Source organism: Malaclemys terrapin, chromosome 9 (genome assembly GCF_027887155.1).
Source record: "Malaclemys terrapin pileata isolate rMalTer1 chromosome 9, rMalTer1.hap1, whole genome shotgun sequence".
Classification (NCBI taxonomy): Eukaryota; Metazoa; Chordata; order Testudines; family Emydidae; genus Malaclemys; species Malaclemys terrapin.
In genome coordinates this window covers 33,557,457-33,578,970 of record NC_071513.1, presented here as the reverse complement: position 1 = coordinate 33,578,970, position 21,514 = coordinate 33,557,457, and the positions used below count along the sequence as shown (strand labels likewise).

The 21,514-nt window shown below is 42.4% G+C and overlaps 1 protein-coding gene across 2 annotated transcripts in view; it reads right to left on the bottom strand.

Moving 5' to 3' along the window:
• PCDH11X (protocadherin 11 X-linked) overlaps window positions 1-21,514 on the bottom strand; it is a 1,037,556-nt gene that overhangs the window by 711,879 nt on the left and 304,163 nt on the right. The window lies entirely within an intron of this gene.

Genomic DNA, 21,514 nt, shown 5'->3' with positions numbered 1-21,514 from the left:
TGCAAAGTGATTTCCAATGCACTGAAGACATTGGAAAGTGAATGAATATCAACTTGTTCTTCATTGACATCGCCTTCATTATGTGATTTTTTTTCCCCACAGGATAGAATAGCTGGTTGTCACAGTGGGTCACAACTAAGGATGTCAAATTCAGGACTAACTGCTGAGAAATAGGACAGATACACCCCAAGACAGGTGGTTATTCTTCCATAAGATATACCAAACCAGCAACAAAAATAAACTTCTGTTTCACCACACTGGCTAACAAGAAGTCATAAAGGCAGTTTCCTTGGACATCCCAGTCCTTGTATTACCACCAAAAACACTGGATTTAAAGATGAGTGGTTCTTGACAACCAGTCTCATCAAATAAAAGGTTCTTCTGATCCCAGAGGACCAGCCACACATCCAGGTCAATATATAACTCAGATCTTACTAAAGGATTGGCATCAGCATAATTTTTGGGAATCTAAAAGTTTATTCATGAAAAGAAAGAAAGAAAGAAAGAAAGAAAGAAAAAGGTGAGAGTTAAAATTGGTTAAAGGAATCAAATACATACAGTAATTGCAAAGTTCTTGGTTCAGACTTATAGCAGAGATGGAATAAACTGCTGGCTTGATAAGTCTCTGGTTGCTCCCAAATGACTGGAAGGTACTCAGTCCATTGGTTAGAATGCTCCCATTAGTATAAGTTCATAGTCCGGAGGCTTGAGCAAGAAACAGGCCAAATGGAGGCGTTTCGAGGGCCTTTTATAGCTTCTTCCATGTGGAGGGAATCCCATCCTGCTTTGAGCAGGGGGTTGGACTAGATGACCTCCTGAGGTCCCTTCCATTCCTGATATTCTATGATTCTACTGTGGAAAAATACAGTAACAAGATGGGAGTCTGGAATCACATGGGCAAGTCACATGTCCATGCATTTCGCCATAGTCACAGCAGGAAATTCCATTAAGTGTAGATAGGCATCTCCATTGTCAGCTAAATGTTCTTTTGATGGGCTACTCAATTTCAATAGTCCCTCCAAGCTATGCTGGCTAGCTAACTAGTGGGTGTTACCCCAGGAGCAAACATTTGAAATCCAGGTATAGAGCCAATACTCATAACTTCAAATATAAAAATGATAATGCATACAAAGAGCATAATCATAACCAGCAAATCATAACCTTTTCATAGACATCTTACATGCCACATTTTGTACAAAATTTATTGCAAATATATAATAGTGGTTGCAACAATGATATATACGGTGATATTTTAATCAGATAACATCACACTGGTCATTCATAAGATTGGTGTTCATAACAGTACTGTATCTGATCTACTGTATCTCATAATGACCCATGGCTGCATAAAATAGACACCACAGTCATGCATGTGTACATTCAGATAGAAAACAGAACTCATGACATCCTGCTCAAAACTCTTGGGGTAAAATTTTCAAAAGCAACTGTGTACAAATTTCAAAAGTGACATTGGAGCCTAAGTCCGATTGACTTAGAATTCAAAGTCACTCGGCACTTTTTAAAATTTTACCCTTGATCAACATTGGCTATTATTAGTTATATGCCATATAACTGGTGTCTTTATAGACCATTGGTGGGCAATCTGCGGCCCACGGGCCACACGTGGCCCATCAGGATAATCTGCTGGCGGGCCGTGAGACAGTTTGTTTACATTTGCATAGCCACCCACAGTTCGCAGTGGCCGCAGTTCGCCGTTCCCGGTCAATGGGAGCTGTGGGAAGCGGTGCGGGCTGCAGGGAAGCCTCCCGTAGCTCCCATTGGCTGGGAATGGTGAACTGCGGCCACTGGGAGCTGTGGGTGGCTGTGCAAATGTAAACAAACTATCTTGCGGGCTGTGTGTGGCCCGTGGGCCACAGGTTGCCCACCACTGTTATACAGCATCTTTAGGTCAGTAACCACTGGGCAAGAACTACTACACACTTGAATAGTTCATATATTCCCATAGAGGAGAGGGCACCACTGCTGCAGAGAAGCTAGTATATAATCCCCTATTTAAGGCAATGCTCATTCAGCCTACAGTTCAATGCTGTTAAGTTAGGAACTTAAACACAGTCTTAATTTAATAAAAGGCATATTATGTACGAAGTCAGCAAGAACTTTCCTTTATTGCCTTTCCACAAAGGCTATTGACCACTGTTCCATAAACTTCCTTATGCTGTTGTGCTATTTATTCAATGGAAATTCCCACAGAATACCTTAATGATGCAAAGTACCTAGGTTTCCATAGATGTTGGAGCCAAGTATAATGGTTTGTGACAGCAGGCATGCACCCTCGTGTGCGTACACACACACGGATGTACTGATTTTTCAGGAGGTGTAGAGCTCAATGGGTTTTGCAGGTTCTCAGCTCCTCTGAAATTTATGCCACAAGGTTACTAGGCAAACTTACGTAGTTAGGGAAAACTCATGATTTCCTGCTCCAAAAATTTGAGCAATTTGCTTTACTACCCTGTTTCCCCGAAAATAAGACAGTGTCTTATATTAATTTTTGCTCCCAAAGATGCGCTAGGTCTTATTTTCAGGGGATGTCTTATTTTTCAGAAATGAAAAATGCCTTATTATCAGTGGATGCCTTATTATCGGGGAGGTCTTATTATCAGGGGGATGCCTTATATTACAACGAGAGGCAAAACTGTAAGTAGGCCTTATTTTCGGAGGATGTCTTATTTTCGGGGAAACAGGGTAGTTGTTAGTAGTTTCAGTGCTTCTAATCAGAGTTTAGTCCAGCCACTAAAGTTAAGACAATTCCGAACTTATTGGCACATGGCCAACAACAGACAATTCAGGTGACAGCAGCAGAGAGGCATACACACAGGACAGTTTGCTATATAACCCGTAGAAACAAGCAATTTACGAATAGTAGTATCTAAAAGTGGCTATAAGTGTTCCATATCAGCACAATAACTTAAGAGACTTATCTGAAAATGAAAATTGCACTGCTATTAGCTCAATGACCTGCTATATTCAGTCCTTCAACTTGAATGTATGAAATACTCAAAAACACCAAACCAGGCTAAAACACTCAGGGTATCGCTACACTGCAATTAAAAACCCAAGGGCTAACTCAAGCTAAGGAGTTGTTTAATTGCGGTGTAGACATTTGGGCTTGGTCTGGAGCCTGGGCTCTAGGACCTTGGAAGGTGGGTGGGTCCTGTAGCTTGGGCTGCAGCCTGAGCCTTAATGTCTGTCTACACTGCAATTAAACAGCCCCTTAGCCCGAATCAGCTGGCACAAGCCAGCTGCAGGTATCTAATTGCAGTGTGGATGTAACCCAAGAGGCCAGTGACATGCCTGCAGCCCAATGTCATGTGAAACTTCAGAGGTAGATGTGTCTGGAATTTTCTCATTTCCAGAGGTATATGAGATTTGTTTCTATCCCTACTGTGACACAGGGCTGAGAGATGGAGATGGACCATTATTAGCACCAATCAGGTTTCCCCAAGGAAGGTCTGGTTGGTCAGGGGTGTGTCTGATGACTAGGCCAGACTGGGGTTAGGAAGTTAATAAGCTAATTAACCAGATTTAAAAAGAGCACAGGAAGAAAGTGCTTGAAGAGGGAGATGAGGAGGGAGGGAGTGGATGGGTGGATAGATGAATGAATGAATGAATGAAGGGGAGGCTCGGAGAGCCTCATAAGGGGAACTCTCTGAGTAGAGACACTTCAACTCCCCCTCCCTGAGAGAAGGGGCCAGGAGGCTGGAAAACAGTGTAAAGGTGTGGATGTATTGGTGGAGGGACTGAGACACTGTAAATAAAGTACACACCTGTGTTTAAAAGGAAGATGGTCTCAGGGCAGTCAGTGTTCATGGAAGAGGTGGGGCTACAGTAGGTGTACCCTGTCACACTCAGCCATTCAGAGGTATCAGACCTTAAAAACTACATGGCTCCGATTACTTGCTTTCTTCCCTCCACTTTGGTTCCAACATGCATTTAGTTGGTGATATCTCATAAGCTAGCAGAATGATTTCACACCTGAAATCAATATTGGACCATAGAGAAGGCACAAGATTTCCACCTGTACCTGTTCCAAACAACTGCTAAAATCATATTGGGCTTAAACTTGCAGGAAAAAAAAAACACATATGGTTATTAGAATAGCATGGTTAAATAACCTGCTATTTCTAGATATACTTTAGCTGAGTATTTTTTTCAGGACCAAGACACTTGTCAATAATTATTGTTATAGTAGCATCACACAGGCACTATTTAAATAAAGAATAAGACAGAAGTCCTTCCCTGAAGAGTTTAGAATCTATATAGATAGGAAAGTCTGGAGAAGGGGAATAATAGTATCCTCATTTTAAAGGTGAGGAACTAAAACACAGAGATTAAGTGACTTGCCCACGATCACAAAATAAATATGTGGCAGAATCAGAGTTGAACCTGGATCTTCTGAATTCCATACCAGTACCTTAATTACAAGGCTTTTCTCTCTCTCTTCCTGGTCCTGGTCCTAGGCAAGTGCTGATCTATAAAGTCATATTCTTTGTTTCCATCACAAATACCACCTTGTAGGAGGCCATTGGCATTTGAAACAAGATGCACACAAGTGAAATACCCTTCTCGAAAAAGAGATTGCATAGAATTTGTCTTCCTGTTCCCCGGTGTCCAAACACATGCTATTGTCTATAATATAATATGACCGAGTTCAACATTGAAATGTAATTGATTTTATTAACACCAGGTTTTGTAAGATACAGTTTTAAAATCCACAGACCCTGTAAATCTATGTCTTTGTTTATTTCATAATGCTTAAAAGTGCTGGCGGGCCAGGCCAGTTTGCTTACCTGCCGCGTCTGCAGGTTCGGCCGATCGCAGCTCCCACTGTCTGTGGTTCACCGCTCCAGGCCAATGGGGGCAGTGGGAAGAGGTGGCCAGTACATCCCTTGGCCCGCGGCGCTTCCCAGAGGCCCCATTGGCCTGGGACGGTGAACCACAACCAGTGGGAGCCGCGATCAGCCGAACCAGCGGACGCAGCAGGTTAACAAACCAGCCCAGCCGGCCAGGGTGCTCACCCTGGCGGGCTGCGTGCCAAAGGTTGCCCATCCCTGCCCTAGCCTATGAAACCATGTCAGTGTTGACCAAGTTCCAATGGCAGGTGCAGAGGCTCATTGAGGCAAAGTTTTCAAAACTGCCTTAATCCAGTTTTTTTAAATCATATTCATTTGGCAACTGACCCTTTGTCTAATATACTAGGATTCAAAAACTGCCTGTCACTAAAGCAGATGTGATTTTAACTTCACCAGCACAAGGGAGATCTGAGGGTGCACATCAGGCTCCTTTACCTGCTACCATGGAGGCTCACAAGGCACAGTTTCTCGATTTTTGTTTCTGTAACATCGCCTGTTCTCTCCAAGGTGCCACACTGCTGTAAATTAGCAAAATGAGCTCCCCTGTGCATTCTCAAATTGAATGCATTGCATATGGAAAACAAATTCCAGATCAAGTAACCAATTTGCATTGCATAAATTGCATTGTGCTTCTGTTTTGCTAGGTGCAAAGCAGTAATGTACAGCAATTTGTTTCTGTTTCCTGTATATTCAACCCCAATTGAATAATAAAAGAATTTTGGCATTATGCTGAAAGATGCCCTAAAATATACACATAATAATTAGGGTAGTAGGCTCTGCTTCCATCTGTCATAGTATATTTAGATTAGAACCTGGCTATCCAATGGTAAATAGCATCATATCCTACACTATATAGGTTTCTGTTACATTATATAGTGGTATCTTTCATTACCTGTTATGGTAACCTCTATGACATGAGATAATGTAACATAATTCAAATTAAGATAACAAAACAAAAATACTCAGATCCCTTTTTAAATTTATTTGGATGATGCTTTTTTTAGTTATTTCCTGGATTAGTTACTTGTTGTAACCAAAAATAGTTAGATATTAATAAATCCTTATTTCTAATACATAATCCCCTTTTATTTAGTTGACCAATCTCCCATTGCATGAAAACTATCCATATTGATACATGATAGTTACCCATAGCTACCATGAATCCACAACCCACTCCTATTAGTAATACTTGATCAAATCTATCGTTTCAAAACCTATTTTTCAAAAATACAGTTAGGTCTTACTTTGATGATATAGGCAGAAGCATTTATTGACTAATTTTTGCTTATCTTCACTGTTTTTAAGCACTTAAATTTTACCTGTGTTATAACCAGTAGTTGTGTGATAACAAGTAATAATAGGCACGCAAATAATATTTTAATATTAAATATTGTTTTATCAGCACATATACATTCATGTATAAATACTGTATATAATACACAGATATACAGGTAAATACACACACACACACACACACACAAACACCTGTATTTCACCATTTATCTACAGTAAACAAAATCCGTAAGAACTTCAATAATGGGTCAGACGAAATGGTCCATCTAGCCCAGTATCTTGTCTCCGACAGTGGCCAGTACCAGCACAGGAGATGTGTACAGAAAAATAGCCATTGATGGACCTATCCTCCATGAACTTATCTAGTTCTTTTTTGAATCCAGTTATAATTTTGGCCATCACAACATCCCAGAGCAGCATTCCTTTTTGACCACTGTTCTGCATTGAGATGAAGTTCCCAAAGAACTATCCAAGGTGAGTTCAAAATTTCTTTCTTGAGTGGTAATAGCTAATTCAGAACCCATCATTATATATGTGTAGTTGTGATTATTTTTTTCCAATGTGCATTAATTTGCACTTATCAATGTTGAATTTCATCTGCCATTTTGTTGCCCACTCATCCAGTTTTTCAATCAGCTTGGACTTAACTATCTTGAATAATTTTGTCTCATCTCCAATTTTGACACTTAACTGATCCCTTTTCCAGATCATTAATGAACATGTTGAACAGCACAAGTCCCACTACAGATCTTTGGGGAACCCTACTATTTACCTCTTTCCATTGTAAAAACTATCCATGTATTCCGACGTTGTTTTCAGTTTTGTGAAATAAGCCTTATTAAAGTAACAAGTGTGTGTGTGCATGTATGTGCCCACACCCACGTGTATGTGTGTATTACTGGTCTGGACTTTATCCTGTTTGCACATTAGCAATGTGATCATGTCATGATCACTTATATCTAAGTTACCATAGATTATTAGTTCCTCCTTATCTGTTAGGACAAGGTCTTTAAGAATCTCCCGTGTTGGCTATAACAATTTCAGAGAGTTAGGAAATTCTGGCCTATCATATTTAGAAATACCAGAGATGTTTTAGTATTTGCAGCACAAGACTCCCAGCATGTCATTCAAATTGAAGTCTCCCATGATGATGATCACACAGTTCTCCCCTCCCCCCACCCACCCACCCAGATTATAGGTAGGTGCATAAGGAGCAGGACATCCTGTTCCCTAGTGTGATTTAGTGTTCTGTAGTAGACACAAAGTAATACCACTTTTTGTGCTTTATCTGTTAGGACAGTGATCCATAAGCATTCAAGATCGTTTCCTTCTGAGTTATCAGTGACTCAGAAATAGGTAATGCCATTTTCAACAGAATGCTACTGTCCCGCCCCTTTTGCCCACTCAATCCTGCCTATATAAGTTATAACCATGTATTTTAATATTTTAATCGTGTGGATCATCCCACCAGGTTTGAGTAATACCAACTCGATCGAATTTATGCTCATAAATGAGCAATTCCAGTCCTTCTTGTTTGTTACCCGGGCTCCTACTGGTGCTGTATAGGCAATTCAAGAATTTCTTCTCTTCGTGGTTTTTGGTTCCTTGATTAATCCAAAGACACTATTTAGTTAATTTTAATATTCAATATAAAATTTCAGCATAAGGAATACAGAGCTAGAATTCTCTGTGTGATCACACAGATTTCTGGTGCTGCAAAGACTGGAAATCCAGTAACTACAAAGTGTTTCACAAGGGATATGTCTTTGAAGTTAAAGAAAAATCTGGATTTTACACAGAATGGAAAAAAGCCTGTAAGTTTAAAAAAAACTAAGTATCAAGGGGCTCCCTCAGCCATTGTCTGTGAATCAGATATGAAGAACTTTATCTAAGATAGATTTAATTGAAGTATTAAATGAATCTCCTCCAAATGAAACAAAAAAAGTTACAAGCAAAATTGTGCTGGAGTTTGTTTTCAATAATATATTTACAGTGATACCTGTCTAGGGACTACACCAGAGACCAGCAAAAAATTAGTGACCTAGAAAAAATGGTCTTTAACTAAAGGTCAGCTAAACTGTGCTGGAAACCACATGAGACCACTTTAAAAAGGGTGTTTAAAAGTGTCTACTCAACTGCCTTAGTTAGAGGTCTCACTGTAGATACAAGTATTGCTAGACAATTTCTTAGTTTATTGCCATTTTACAGGTCCTTCCAACTCATGTAGCCAAATAACAGCGGGTCGCTGACAGGTATAGGTACGGTTTAGTCCTTGTGCATTTGCACTGTGTACAGACCCATAATACGCTCTCTTTTCCCTCTTCCATGCTGCAGTGCAAAGAGCTCCTCTGCTTACCTAGGTGCTAAATGGCTCTCATCACTATAGTAACTGAGAGTCTCCATAATATGCTGGGGCTGACAAGAGCAGACTCATTGCTGCCTGACTCAGGAAATACCGTCTTTGGCCTTATGTCACAGATTTTAGGCTTAGGCCACTATCCTATCTAGGATTTGCCATGCAGCAATTAAGTGCCTGATCCTGAAGGAGGCTGAGCACCTTTTTGAATCTGGGCTTTACTTAGTTCAAACAGAGGGGGGCTAAAACAACCTCAACAATGATCGAGTATGACATAAACTGAACAGGTTTTGGCCCTAACAAGTAGCAATACACTTTTATAAAAACGGTGTGATGATGTAGGATATACTCCTGGGGGAATTCTGTGCCAGAAAATTAAAAAGATTCTGCACATGATGTTTTAAAATTCTGCATATTTTATTTGTCAAAATAACAAAATATAATCACACCAGTTTCAATTATGTTGGTAATTTATTTCAAAATACCATCAGCAAGTATGTCTGTAACAATACAGACAACAAAAAAGTTTCAGTAAATGATTTTTTGCCAAATAGATTCTTTACTAGGCATATTAATATGGAACTCTGAGTAATAATTTATTTAGAACTACAATACAGAACCATATTTCCCGCACACCTCAGAAGCAATGCAAAGGTTTGGGGGAGTCAGGGTTAATGGAGGAGCTGAGGGAGAGGGAAGTAATTGCTAGGAAAGAGCCTGGGTATGAACTTGAAAAGTTGTTGGGTAAAGGTGGGAAAAGTATGGAACTGGGTTTTTTGGAGGGTGGGGAGTGGGGGTGAGAGGGGATTGTTAGGGAGTGTTTCTCATGCAGACCCTGGCTGACCGCTAGCCTCTCCCATTCAGTCAGGTACATCTGCTCCTGTCCCCATGTGTCCTTGCACCTCCCCCCTTCAGCCAGCCCCTGTCCCCATGTGTCCCTGCGCCCCCCTCAGCCAGATCCCTCCTCCATCTCCATGTATCCCTGCACCCCGTCCCCATGTATCTGTGCCCCCAATCAGCCATCCCCCGTCTCCCTTCCCCCTGGGGGCCCTGTGCCTACCTGCCCCCAGTGGCCCTGTGTCTCCACTCCCATTCAGCCCCTGCTCTAGTCTGTCTCCTCCACTAGCCCTTATGGACCCCTGTCTGACCACCCAAGCCCCACACTGTCTGTTTCCCAATATCCCCCTTCTCTTGACCTGGCCCAACAGGCACAGTAAAGAAGGCAGGCTCTTTCTTTTCCCTATCGTAGCTGGGGCAGGCCAGGAGCAGCTGCTGTGTTCTAGTGAGGGGCATAAGGCAGAACTGCAGCAATTTTTCAGCAGAAGCTATTTTCTGAAAAAAAAAAAATATGCATGGCACATGAAATCTGTGCATGCACAGTGGTGCAGAAACCCCCCAGGAGTAAGGATAAAATAAAAAAGTGTCCAAAGCCATAGCTTTCCAGCGATAAATAGATCACAGATTAGTTGTGTTGTGGCAACTTTAGCATCTTCTGAAGTCATCCCTCCTTCCCCCCCGATTCGTTTTCAATCTGGCTTTAGGCCTAAGTACTGTATGGAGACAACACTGGTCCTGCTGCTAAATAATTGTCTATTGATGAACAAAGGACAGATGTTCATGCTAGTTCTAGATTCATCAGCAACTTCAGTGCTGTAAACCCGGAGGATCAGTTGACTCCCATGGTTGAGGGCCTGACGGCACCATAGTGTGTATCACCAGAAGATCTGGCCCACTATCTTGGCCAGACTAGGAAAGTGAAGATTCTGAACATTTAACCGTGCGGTAAGCATGACACAAACTGATTGGTGGCGCTGTAGCCTAAGCTGTTTCACCATCCCCTTCAGTGACCTTACGTACAAGTTATATTCTGTCACGCCTTAATGTTTGAACCTACCATACTCTCAGGAGGAGTGAGCACCTTCTTAAAGCTAACCCCTGGGCTCTCTCAGAATGTCAAAGAGAGCAGACCAACCCAGCTCAGCAGGTACAGTGAGAATACTCATTGGTACAGAGCTGAAATGAGTGCACTTACACCACTTTTCCTTCTTTCTTTCCTTCCTTCCCTCATGCTGATGTGTCAGGGGAAAGGGAGACATGCAAGGAGGGAAGAGGGACTGCGACAGGCCCAAACAATGCCAATCTTTGATCAAGTTTTGGCCCTTTTTGCAGTTGGTTTAATTAGAGCAGCTCTCAGGTTGCTTTGAACAGTTAAGAGGGGCCCAGCCTGGCAGAGAGCAGCACCAGGATCGAAAATTTGCACAGAGCTCTGCGGAACATCCAAACATAAGCTGTAGTGTAGACATAGCCTTGATGTTATAATTTATGTCACTCAGGTGGTATGAATAAGCCACCCTGCTGAGAAACATAACTTCCCCCACTGACAGCTACCGCTGCTCATGGAGCTGTTTTTCTTATGCTGACATGAGAGCTCTATGCCAGACTCGCTGCAGTGATGTATGTTTAGATATGCCCTTGGTGTGTTAAAATCTAGGGTCTTATTTGGTTCCATTAGAGAAAAGATCCTGATATAGGGTTACCATACATCCAGATTTCCCCGAACATGTCTGGCTTTTTGGTTGTTAAATGGGCGTCCAGGAGGAATTTTTAAATATCTAAAAAACGTCCGGGTTTTTGGAGATTTAAAAATCCCTCCCGGCCAGCCAGCATATGGACGTATGGTAACCCTGCCAGAGCAAGCCTCTGAGTGCCCGTCCCAGGGACTGCAGGGCTCGGAGAGGTTCTTCGCCGAGGAGCCGCTAGGGTTTCTGTTGAGCTCAGTGCCTCGTTCACAGCTGGGTGCTCCTTGAGCCCGGACCCATCCAGGGCTCCCCAGCCCCAGCCCCAAGTGGCGAGTGCTAAGGCCCTGATGCGCTGCCCTGCCCAAGTTGCAGCCGCGCCGGGGAGCGTCCGAGGGCTGCAGGCAGCGCTGGAGCTGCCGGGGCTGCCGGAGGATGAGTCGGAGCGGGCCCCGCGCCAGCAGGCTGAGCGGGGAGTTGTCCCGGGAGAAGTTTCCCTGGGCACCCAAGTCCGTAACCTCCCTCCGTGCGGCGCCCAAGCCTGTAACCTCCCTCCGTGCGGCGCCACAGCACAGACGCCCTCGAGCTCCCGGCTTTCTGCCAGCTGGAGCGCAGCTTGCAGGGAAACTTCTCCCGGGACAACTCCCTGCTAAGCCTGCTGGTGCAGGATAGCTCCGACTCATCCTCTGGCAGCTCCGGCAGCTCCAGCGCTGCCTGCAGCCCTTGGACGCTCTCTAGCGCGGCTGCAGCACGGGCAGGGCAGCACATCAGGGCCGAGCCCTCACAAAGGAGGCTGCCTGGCAAGGGAGGGGAACGGGGGGTTTCCTCCCTCCCCTCCGGCTGCCGCATCGCGCCCGCCAAGGCTGTGAGCGGGACAAGGGAACCTCCTGCAGCCATGGCAGGAGGGAGGGTGATTCCATGAGTGGCAGCCCCTGCAGCCCCTAGGGCCAGGTGCGCTCCCCAGCTGGAGCGGGGGGGGGGGGGGGGGTTGCACTAGTGACTTCAGGCGGGGTCGGGGCTTCCACTCCCTGGTACCCCACACAAGTCAAGAGCAACTCTCCCCTCCCCCCTTCAGTGAAGCAAGGGCAAGAGGTAAATTTAAAACTGGATCCTGCCACATCTTGTGCGGTGTGGGACCAACCCTCTGCCCCTCTGCTGTCTGGACAGAGAACATGGTGAGGGCAGTTAGGGTGGGGGGGTCTCCGGAGGGGCCAGTCAGGGGACAAGGAGCAAGGAGGCTTAGATATGGGGAGGGGGCAGTCAGGGGACAAGGAGCGGGGGGGCGGGTTGGGAATTCTGAGGGGGGCGAGAAGTGGGAGGGAGTGGATGGGGCTAGGGCGGGGCTTCCCCCATCCTCTTTTTTGATTGTTGAAATATGGTAACCCTATCCTGATGTGAAATCCTGATTGGATCTGCTTTCAGAGTATACACACACACACACACACACACACACACACACACACACATACAGGGTTACTGTTCCAGCTCATCTCTAATTGTATCAAGTTCTAGCCAGCTAGCCTGAGTTGTTTTCATACCCAGGGAATATATTTGCATGTAGTATGGGTCTGAGCAATGCCATACTTACCCCTTATATACACCAGAATGTACATGCGGAGAGAGAGAATAGTGTGAAAACATTATTTCAGTGATATTTTGAAGAACATACTTTAGGATTGAGAAGCCAAATCAGGATAAAGCACAGATTTTTTTTTTCCACCCTAGAAGTCCCATCCCTGATTCCCCACCCCAAACACACTTATCCAACATCTGCTCTCACCACTACCTCCTCACTGGCTGCTTCACTTTCAATATTGAGTTTCTGTTAAATAAACAGCTACTTGATGGCTCCTAAATTAGCTTTTTCTAACAGGTACATAGTATTGAAAGCAGTCCAGCCACCTGGGAAACTCTGTTGAATGTGACAGAAATCAAAGAGAGAAAATGTTGCCTGCCCTCCTGTATTCAGCTCAGCAGGAAGCCTTCCCCACCCAGGCTTCTTGTAAATTTGCTTTTCTAAAGGTCTGACTGCTTCTAACATTTAGCATCTACCAGAATAGCAAGCGTGGCAGGTTTTCCTGAATTCCAGACATGTGTCACCTTTTCTAAAAGGAATGGAAAGTTAAATACCGCAAAGCTGCTAGAAAAGCTTTGTGGAGCAGAGAACTGCCAGCTTGGCAGTTATCCTGGAAAAGGAGACTCCGTACCTATACCCATTGCACACAATGGCTTTGTCATCACTTGTGCTAACCTTGTGCCCAACCTTGTTTTTCCTACTTCACACAGTACATGTTCACAAATCCACACACTGTTATCAGTGCCACATGGTGAGGCAGCCACCACGCTGTGAGCTATAGGGCAGACTACAAAGTTGCTTTTATTGTGTTGTTACTAGTGTGAATACACATTGGGCACCCTCTCTTGAGTATCACTGTGCCATCTCTATGTGCTCTGACCCCTGCTTGGAAGTGGTTCACCTTCATATTCCTTTGCTCAGCATCCATGGTTCCACCCTGATTGCAGTTTTTCCACGCTTGCCCATCTCTACTGTCTGAAACAGCAGAACAATGGCCGCTTGTAATGAGGTACTGTCCCTTTAAGACTGGAAGAGGTAGCAAGGCCAGTTACCCTGTTCCAGGTTTCCAGAAAAATCAAAACATTGAGTGAGAGGAAAAGAGTCCCTGTTAACTGTTGGTGTCTGGGAGAGGGAAGACATGGGGAAAAACTTAGACTGTTCCTTTAAGTTCCCAAGACAAGGTGCCTTGTAGAATGGGTGGGACAAGGCTTCCCTCTCTCCCAATTGGTCCAGATTGGTATTTGGGATTATTAGACCCATTGAGGAGAAGTAGAAATGTGGTCAGATGACCAGGCAAGTGATGCTTCAAACCTAGCCGAGAGGCAGCTGCTGAGGGGAAGAACTAAGCAGCATGCAGTTTCTAAAAGCAGGGTGGTGAAAGCCTGATCTAAAGGGTGAACTTGCCAGCCAGCCCCAGAAAGAAGAAACCCTAAATGCAGGAATGGGTGAAAGGACGCTCAGTTAGGGGAGCTGGGCTATGTTGAATATATTACAACCCAAGAAGGGGACAATATTGCCTTAAAAGACATTTTGTTGTGAGTAGATTATTTCTGGGAACCCTAGAGGAAAAGTGAGACAGGATGCCTGCAGGGCCACACCAGGCCATGAAGGGGGTGCACTGGGATGGCACCTGTCTATACTTTGATAAGACTGTATCATCATTCATCCATTTGACCATATGAATCTGCTAGAATCCTGGTGCAGCTCTGGGCTGAAGTGAACAAAACACATGACTTTAACAGTACAAAAGGGAAAATGAAACTGAATGAAGATGTATCAAAGAAGCAGTGAGAAGAACATAGAATTGAGCATACTAGACCAGATCAGAAAGCAGTGCAGAGAGAAGACAAAGAGGCTAAAGGTGAGCTACTGGAAGGCCAGGAATAAGAATAAGATTTTCGATGATGCCCCAACAACCTATTGGTTTTACAGTGAATTGGATTGTGTTCTGAGCATCCGCACAAACACAGAGCCACATTTCAGCATGCATTCATCTGTGGAGCTGGGTCATGTGTGGGTTCAGAACTTGGATGACTGGAAAGATGTGACAGTATGCCCCGGATGATGAGCAGGGAAGAGGAAAAGGCATAGGGGGTGGCCCCCACCTTGGAGAGGAGTTCAAACCTGATTCACAGTAGCTGTTCCCCTCTCTGACCCAGGAAGATTCTCCTAATCACACTATTCAAAATGGCAGACAAGTTAAAAGCTAAAAAGGTTTGTAGCCACATCTTAGCCACAATATAAATTGCCATAACATTATGCTTAAAGATATTCAGTACCATCCAATCCCCTGAATATTATAAACCCTGCCACCAGTGCAGCAGCCAGTTTACTGGTGATCTGATTTTTCAACCATTCTCAGAGAGTAATAAAATAATTTTTTTGTAAAACCAGTAAAACCAGTGATTGCCAAGATTCCTTGGTAGGGGAAGCCTCTGCTGCTATTGCCATAAATTATAATGATAAATTTATCAGTTAATCTGTCAAAAGTCATACAAAGTTTTCCTCAACATAAATGGAGGGTTTCATCGCCAATGCCTGGAATAACAGGTCTTTCTTTCATTCTGGTATCTAAAGCAACAGATAAGGTTGCAGCAGTCTGAAAAAGGTAAAACATAATAACAATTGCTGCTATGCCTTCTCATAACAGACATCCGCCCCATATCCTCCTCCCCCACAAAAAATATTTTGGATAGCTAGAAGGTACTCTCTTGGGACAACTCCTAAGGAAAAGTTCTCAACAGGCAGAAACGATCAGAAAAGCATGTGTAATTGAAGAAGCAGCAGAATATGGAGAGCAATGAGGCTGAGGAGAAATGGAAAAAGAGGCTGCAGTGAATCAAAGAAAGGAGGCGATTTCAATTCACCACAATTGTGCAATGGATTGATACATATCGTTTCACAGGTGTATGTATGTATGTTTCAGGGTCCTCAGGTATGGGAGCACATCACTAGGAATCAGGACCCTCATGGAATTATCTCAAATGACAAAATGTGGTGAGCTATTCCTGGGAGAGCCTAGCAATGAGCCATAGAACACCACACCTTCACCTGCATCATCTTCACTCCACACCTGATCCAAAATGCCATAAAGAGAATGGATACCCTAAGGTGTTTACAGTCCTGATGAGTGACAGAATTTATCTTATGTTTACACAAACTTTCACTGAGTTAGGGTAACTGATGTGCCCACTTTTTTAGTGCCAATGAATTTCAATGATGTTGGAGAAAGGAATCTTTATTTCTTTAATGCATGAATACGCACTACAGATGAATGCAAGGCAACAGCCCAAATGTGCCATGTAAGCCCATCGTTAGGCAGAACAAGATCCATACCTTCAGGAGGTTAACAGCACACCATCACACCAGCTGGGTACTGCTAGGAAATGAATTTCCCAGGCTTATCACATTTCCTCCCACAAACCCAAGAGTGAACAGCCAAGATCCCCCACAACAGCCTGCAAATGGGAGCACTGAGTAATACAGTGAGTTATGGTGCTATGAATCTTGGGAAATGAGCCCACACAGCTGCTTGTACAGTGCCAGTGCAGAGGTAGGATGTGACCGCAGGATGCTAATAACAGTGTGTTCATGCAGTAGCAGGGCAGGCTACTATGCCTTGACAAGCACTCAACTATTTACCCTGTGGCTAGCATACAGTGTAGACAAGGCCAGTGTTAGCAGCCTGACACCTTGTCAGTAGCTCCTCAGGATACCTGGGCTATACTTGAGATTGGTTTCTGTTTCAAAGAAGCAGACTGAGTTCCCTCTCTATGACGCAATTCTGCCCTCAGTTTCACTAGTGTTTTATCTCCTGAATTTTGGCTTTATTGTTTGTAAAACCACCTGTGAAGAGCTGCACCCAAGGCATGGATTAATTGGCCAATAAAATATGCTCTATCGTATAGTAATGATATAATAGAACCAAAAGATGAGAATCTTCTGATTTATTTTAAGATGCTAAGATGTAATGGAGCAGTCTGAGTACAACATGAATTTATGGATATAAAAAAGGAACAAGTGAAGAAAAAGTATCAGATCCAACTTCAAAGTAGATATATGGGTTTTGGGGGTTGTTTACCTCCCCCCCATTTTTAATGAAAATTCATTCTGTTCAACATCTAACCTAAATTTTACTCTTCAATACAGAAACGTGCAAAGAGTTCAGCTTAAGTTGTACTAGTTAATATTATATCCCAGTAGGTTTTATTTTTAAGGCATTATTTCAGATATATAGGTCTGATTCTCCCCCTCCCCCTTTGTACATAGACTCACAGGTTAATCATGAAACTTATCACTTCAAAAGAATTAAAAATATTTCTCGGAATTGTCTGGTTGTAGAAAGAAAAGGGATAACTGAGGAGAGGAAAGTAGAAAATTGCAAGAAAGTTTATAGCAAACAAACAAAAACAAACAAACAAAAGGGCTGGTGTGAAATTCAACAAGGTCTCACAGATCTGTCAATGTGGATGATGGGAATTTTAGAATTGCATGAAATTAAATGAGCATGTTTGCACATTCTGAGGTTCTGACTCAGTTTAACTCCCACTGGAGTTAATAGGAGATTTCCAGAGTAAGGTCGTTAAATTGATCTAATAGAATGAATCATAAATAATAATAATTATGATTAATAAAATAGAACAGTGGGTGCTGTAGATGGCTAAATGAAGGCTACTGAGATATTGCTTTATTTCAAAGGATAAATTTAGGAATAATCACACCTTCACAGCTAGATTTTGACAAGTTATTTTTCTGCTATTATTTTTCTCTAGGTTAAAATGGCCTTGGCTGTAAACTTAAAATCTAAATTTTAAAAAGGAAAAGAAATAGTGTATTCCTTCTGTCTTCCATTGCATACTGTTTTATTTATGGATCTCTTTTGCCTCAGAAGTTTAATGAAATTTTCACTGAGACTTTATTCCTGTGTGATTTATAATACATCAAACAGGGCAAATCAATCAGCACAGGCTTAAAAATCAGCACCGGTCGACTATGCCCCTTTAAAACAAATATACACACAAGTCATTTAGGGATGGGACATGGACACACATTACTTAATCTCATTTTGCAGGTAGAAAATACCCGCATGCCTGCTTTTGTGGAGAGAGTATCTAAATGTTTTTACAGTCTCATAAAGCTCTCAATAAAATAAAATAAAACAAACAACACAGCAGCACATAGCCCTTCCCTTTATTTCTTTAGGGGTATGTCTACATTGCAATAGGGACCCACGGCCGACCCAGATCAACTCTCTCAGGCTCATAGGGCTCTGGCTGCAGGGCTATAAAATTGGCTTGGGCTTACAATGCAAGCAGAGAAGGTCACAGAGCCTGGTCTCAAGCCCAAACCCAAACATCTATACCACAATTTTATAGCCCCACAATGTTCCTTTAAATGGGACACACTTATGCCCCATCTGCACTGGGGAGCTGAAAGGGGATAAATACCATGGTATCTCACAAAGTTGCATTGGAAACAAACTATTTTAGTGGGCATGAACCTCTGCCCTTAAGCTAAGGAAGTGTGTCCCATAATTATAATATGGATTTATTTAACTAAATTGTTATGTTTGGCTATGTTTTAAACTGTTTTCTTTGTTAGTTTGGCAACTCCTTTCTCCATGTTATAGTGAGCATAGAGAGCCAGGGCATAAGGTAAATCTAAAACTGCAGAGAGCACAGGACAGGGATGTGTGTATGCAAAGGTGGAACATGTCCTGATTCAGTAGATCATTTAAACCAACACTTAACTTAAACATATGAGTAATTCCAGTAATTTCAATGGCGCTAGTTAAGAATGTGCCTAAGTGCCACAATAGAATTATGGGGGGAGGGGAGGATTAGAGGGTCCTGAATACCAAATGGCTTGCTTTAGTTTAAACAGTTGTGAGAAATAAGGGGGCCCAAAACTGAAGTGAGGTAGCCCCTAAAAGTAGAAAACCCTCAAAGCCCATCTGTGATTCAAGCACTGCCTACATGCTTTGCTACACTATGGCCATAAAGCAAATTTTTATTCTTCTCTGATCTTGCCCCGGGCTGCCATAATTAACAAACAGCTGCAAATGGCCACAAGAGTCTGAAAATGAAACGGGGACTCAGTATGGAGTAGAAATGGGTCCCAGCCACACTCCTTTTCATGCCAGAGTGCTCCCTTTCCCTTGCTATGTCTGGCAGCAGCAAGAAACTCCTACCCCAGTTCTACACCAGATTCTGCAAGGGTGCTCTTTGCTGGGCTAGTTATACCAATACTAGATGAGGCCCAGCGTACAGCCCAAAGCAACCACAGCAAATCAGGGAAGATGGCCTAGCATATCCAGAGAAAAGGGCTCAGAATTAATAAACAGGAAATTCTGCATAATTATACAGCATCCTTCATCTCAGGCTCACAAAGCTGTGTACAAACCTCAACTAAATAAGCCATACAGCAACTCTATGTAGTGTACATGTCGTTCTAGAGTTACAGATGGGTAAATCAAGGCAGAGAGAGAATTATCTAATGAGAATCATATTGATGGGGCATCTACTCAGAAATATAACTCAAGGGTCCTGAATGTATGTCTTATGCTCCAGTCACTATAACCAGCTGCATTCCGGTGTCACACACAAGGCCCAGTCCTCAGTCAAAACTCCTTGCTTTAGATAATATGTGGCTAATTCTTGACACCTCTGGCTATAGGGAATATTTATTCCTGTCACGTTTCCATTACCTAAACTATTGTGTTTTTGTGAAATTTTCCTTTCCATCTTAACAATAAATAAATTATTTTAAAAATTGCTAGATTTTAACACACTGTAAACGAAGTAACAATCTTCAGAAAGAACATAAACACACTATTTCTCATTACGACTACAGCTATAATTGTCTGGAAAACAGGCTGTATTGAGGGCCCACACCATTTTTTAAACTTACTGGACCAAATTGTCAAATGGGCCGTACCATAGTATCTATTTGTAGAGGCGCACACACACACACACACAGAGTAGTGCTTGAAAAGTGTGCATGCAGGAATTTGTGAGTGCAAAGTTTCTCAAACATACAGATGGAGGGCATTTTTTTTGAAAATTCGGTGCACTATGGACAGTTATTTCATAGCAGAGATAATTGATTATCTGTGTGACTGTTAATTTTATTAAATTGAAATAAGCTATTTCATATCTTTCCATCTCAGTGTGTTCTCAGCACTGCATTTTGACTTACCAGCGCAATTCAAATTACACTATATAAAATGTCAAATTTTGTGACTTATGCTATTATATATACTTTATAGATGTCCTTAGAAAATTCTTTAAAGCAGAAAGTCAAGTTCAAATCAAGAACTAACAATTCTCCACAATAAAAATTGCTGGCTTTTTCCTACAGACTCCATTCAATCTTACAGACCTATTTTACAACTCATATTATTGTAACTCAAAAAAGTGCTGACATTTCCTTCCAAACCTTCCTCTCTTTCACTCTAAAGAGAATATGAATTTACAGCAGCCAAAACAGCACATGGCTGAATATAAAATCATGATATATTATTGCATTTCTTTCTTGCTATTAGTTCAAGAGATCTGTGAACTAGTGGGCTGGACCATTCCCCAATTATCTGAACAGCCCAAGAATTATCTTGCATACCTGGGTACTGTTAATAACATACCAGTGCATCTAGAATAGGAACACATTACATGGTATTAGAGTTTGATCAGCATTCTTTGTTAATGCCTTCAGCTAGAGTGCAACAATTTTTATGCTGTTTAGATCTATAGGTATCATATTGATTCAGTGGTTTTCTGTTTATCATGTCGTCACTATACTTGGAATGATTTTTGCTCATTTTATTACTTTGCCTTATTTAATGCCCCAGAGAGGATTTATTTAGGCTTTGTTAGCTTACCTCAGAAACAATATTGTTGTTGATGGATTCCCCACCCCCCCTCAGCTTTTGTGGGGGTGGGGAGGGTTGGAACTCTAGTCTAGGGAGCCACAGGACAAAGAATTCGATCTAGAGAGATGCAGTGAAATGTTCTCTTAGTTATATCAATTTCACAAAAAAAGTTCCTATTTCCCTGGAAAAGTAGTTTGTTAATCTGGAATTTAAGGTTGAAAGAGCCTTATCACTTACTTCAACCAAGAAACCACAAAATAAATGCTGTAGTTTTTTTTCAAGCAGCCTAGAAACAGAAAACTATTATTCCATTTTATAAAAATAACCCCAAACATTCACAAGTATGCAAATAAAAAGGCAAAGAACTTTAGATCTGCACCCATCAGCGCCACCCTGAGAACAGCTAACACAAAACTGTGCTAACCGGTAAAGGTTATTTCAATTACCAGAAATACACTAACACTTTACTGTTAATATTAACAAAAACTTGTCTGCAGGATGGACAAGATTGGCTCTGAGTTTCTGGTTTTCTTGGTGATATTACAGGGACAGAGTTAAGGATCACAAAGTAAGAGGAGGTTCTGCAGATCTTGCAAACTGCATGTAACTCTAACAAATGTTGCACATTAGACATGAATGAACCTCATTCCTTCCGAGACAGACAGACTGATGGTCTCTCTCATCTCCACAGATGGTTTCCTCCTATGGATTCTCCATACTGGATTACTTTCCTCCACATGTAATTTTCCTTCAGCTGATCTTTGCAGACTGGAACAACTAACTTTTAGGGTTCACTCTCAGACACTCCTCCTATCACGACAATCTGCATCTGGCCCACAAATATTTGCAAAGTGCCCATCAGGCCATGCACACTTGTCAAAGCGTGCAGAAAGTTGATTCATGTATTTCAGCAAAAATCATAAACCAAGTGTCACTATTTGTGAATTCAATGATATTATTCCCCCAATTCACTCCTTTGAAAAGATGTTTGACAAATATATGTGATTTTCAGTCTTGCACTATGAGTATGGCTCC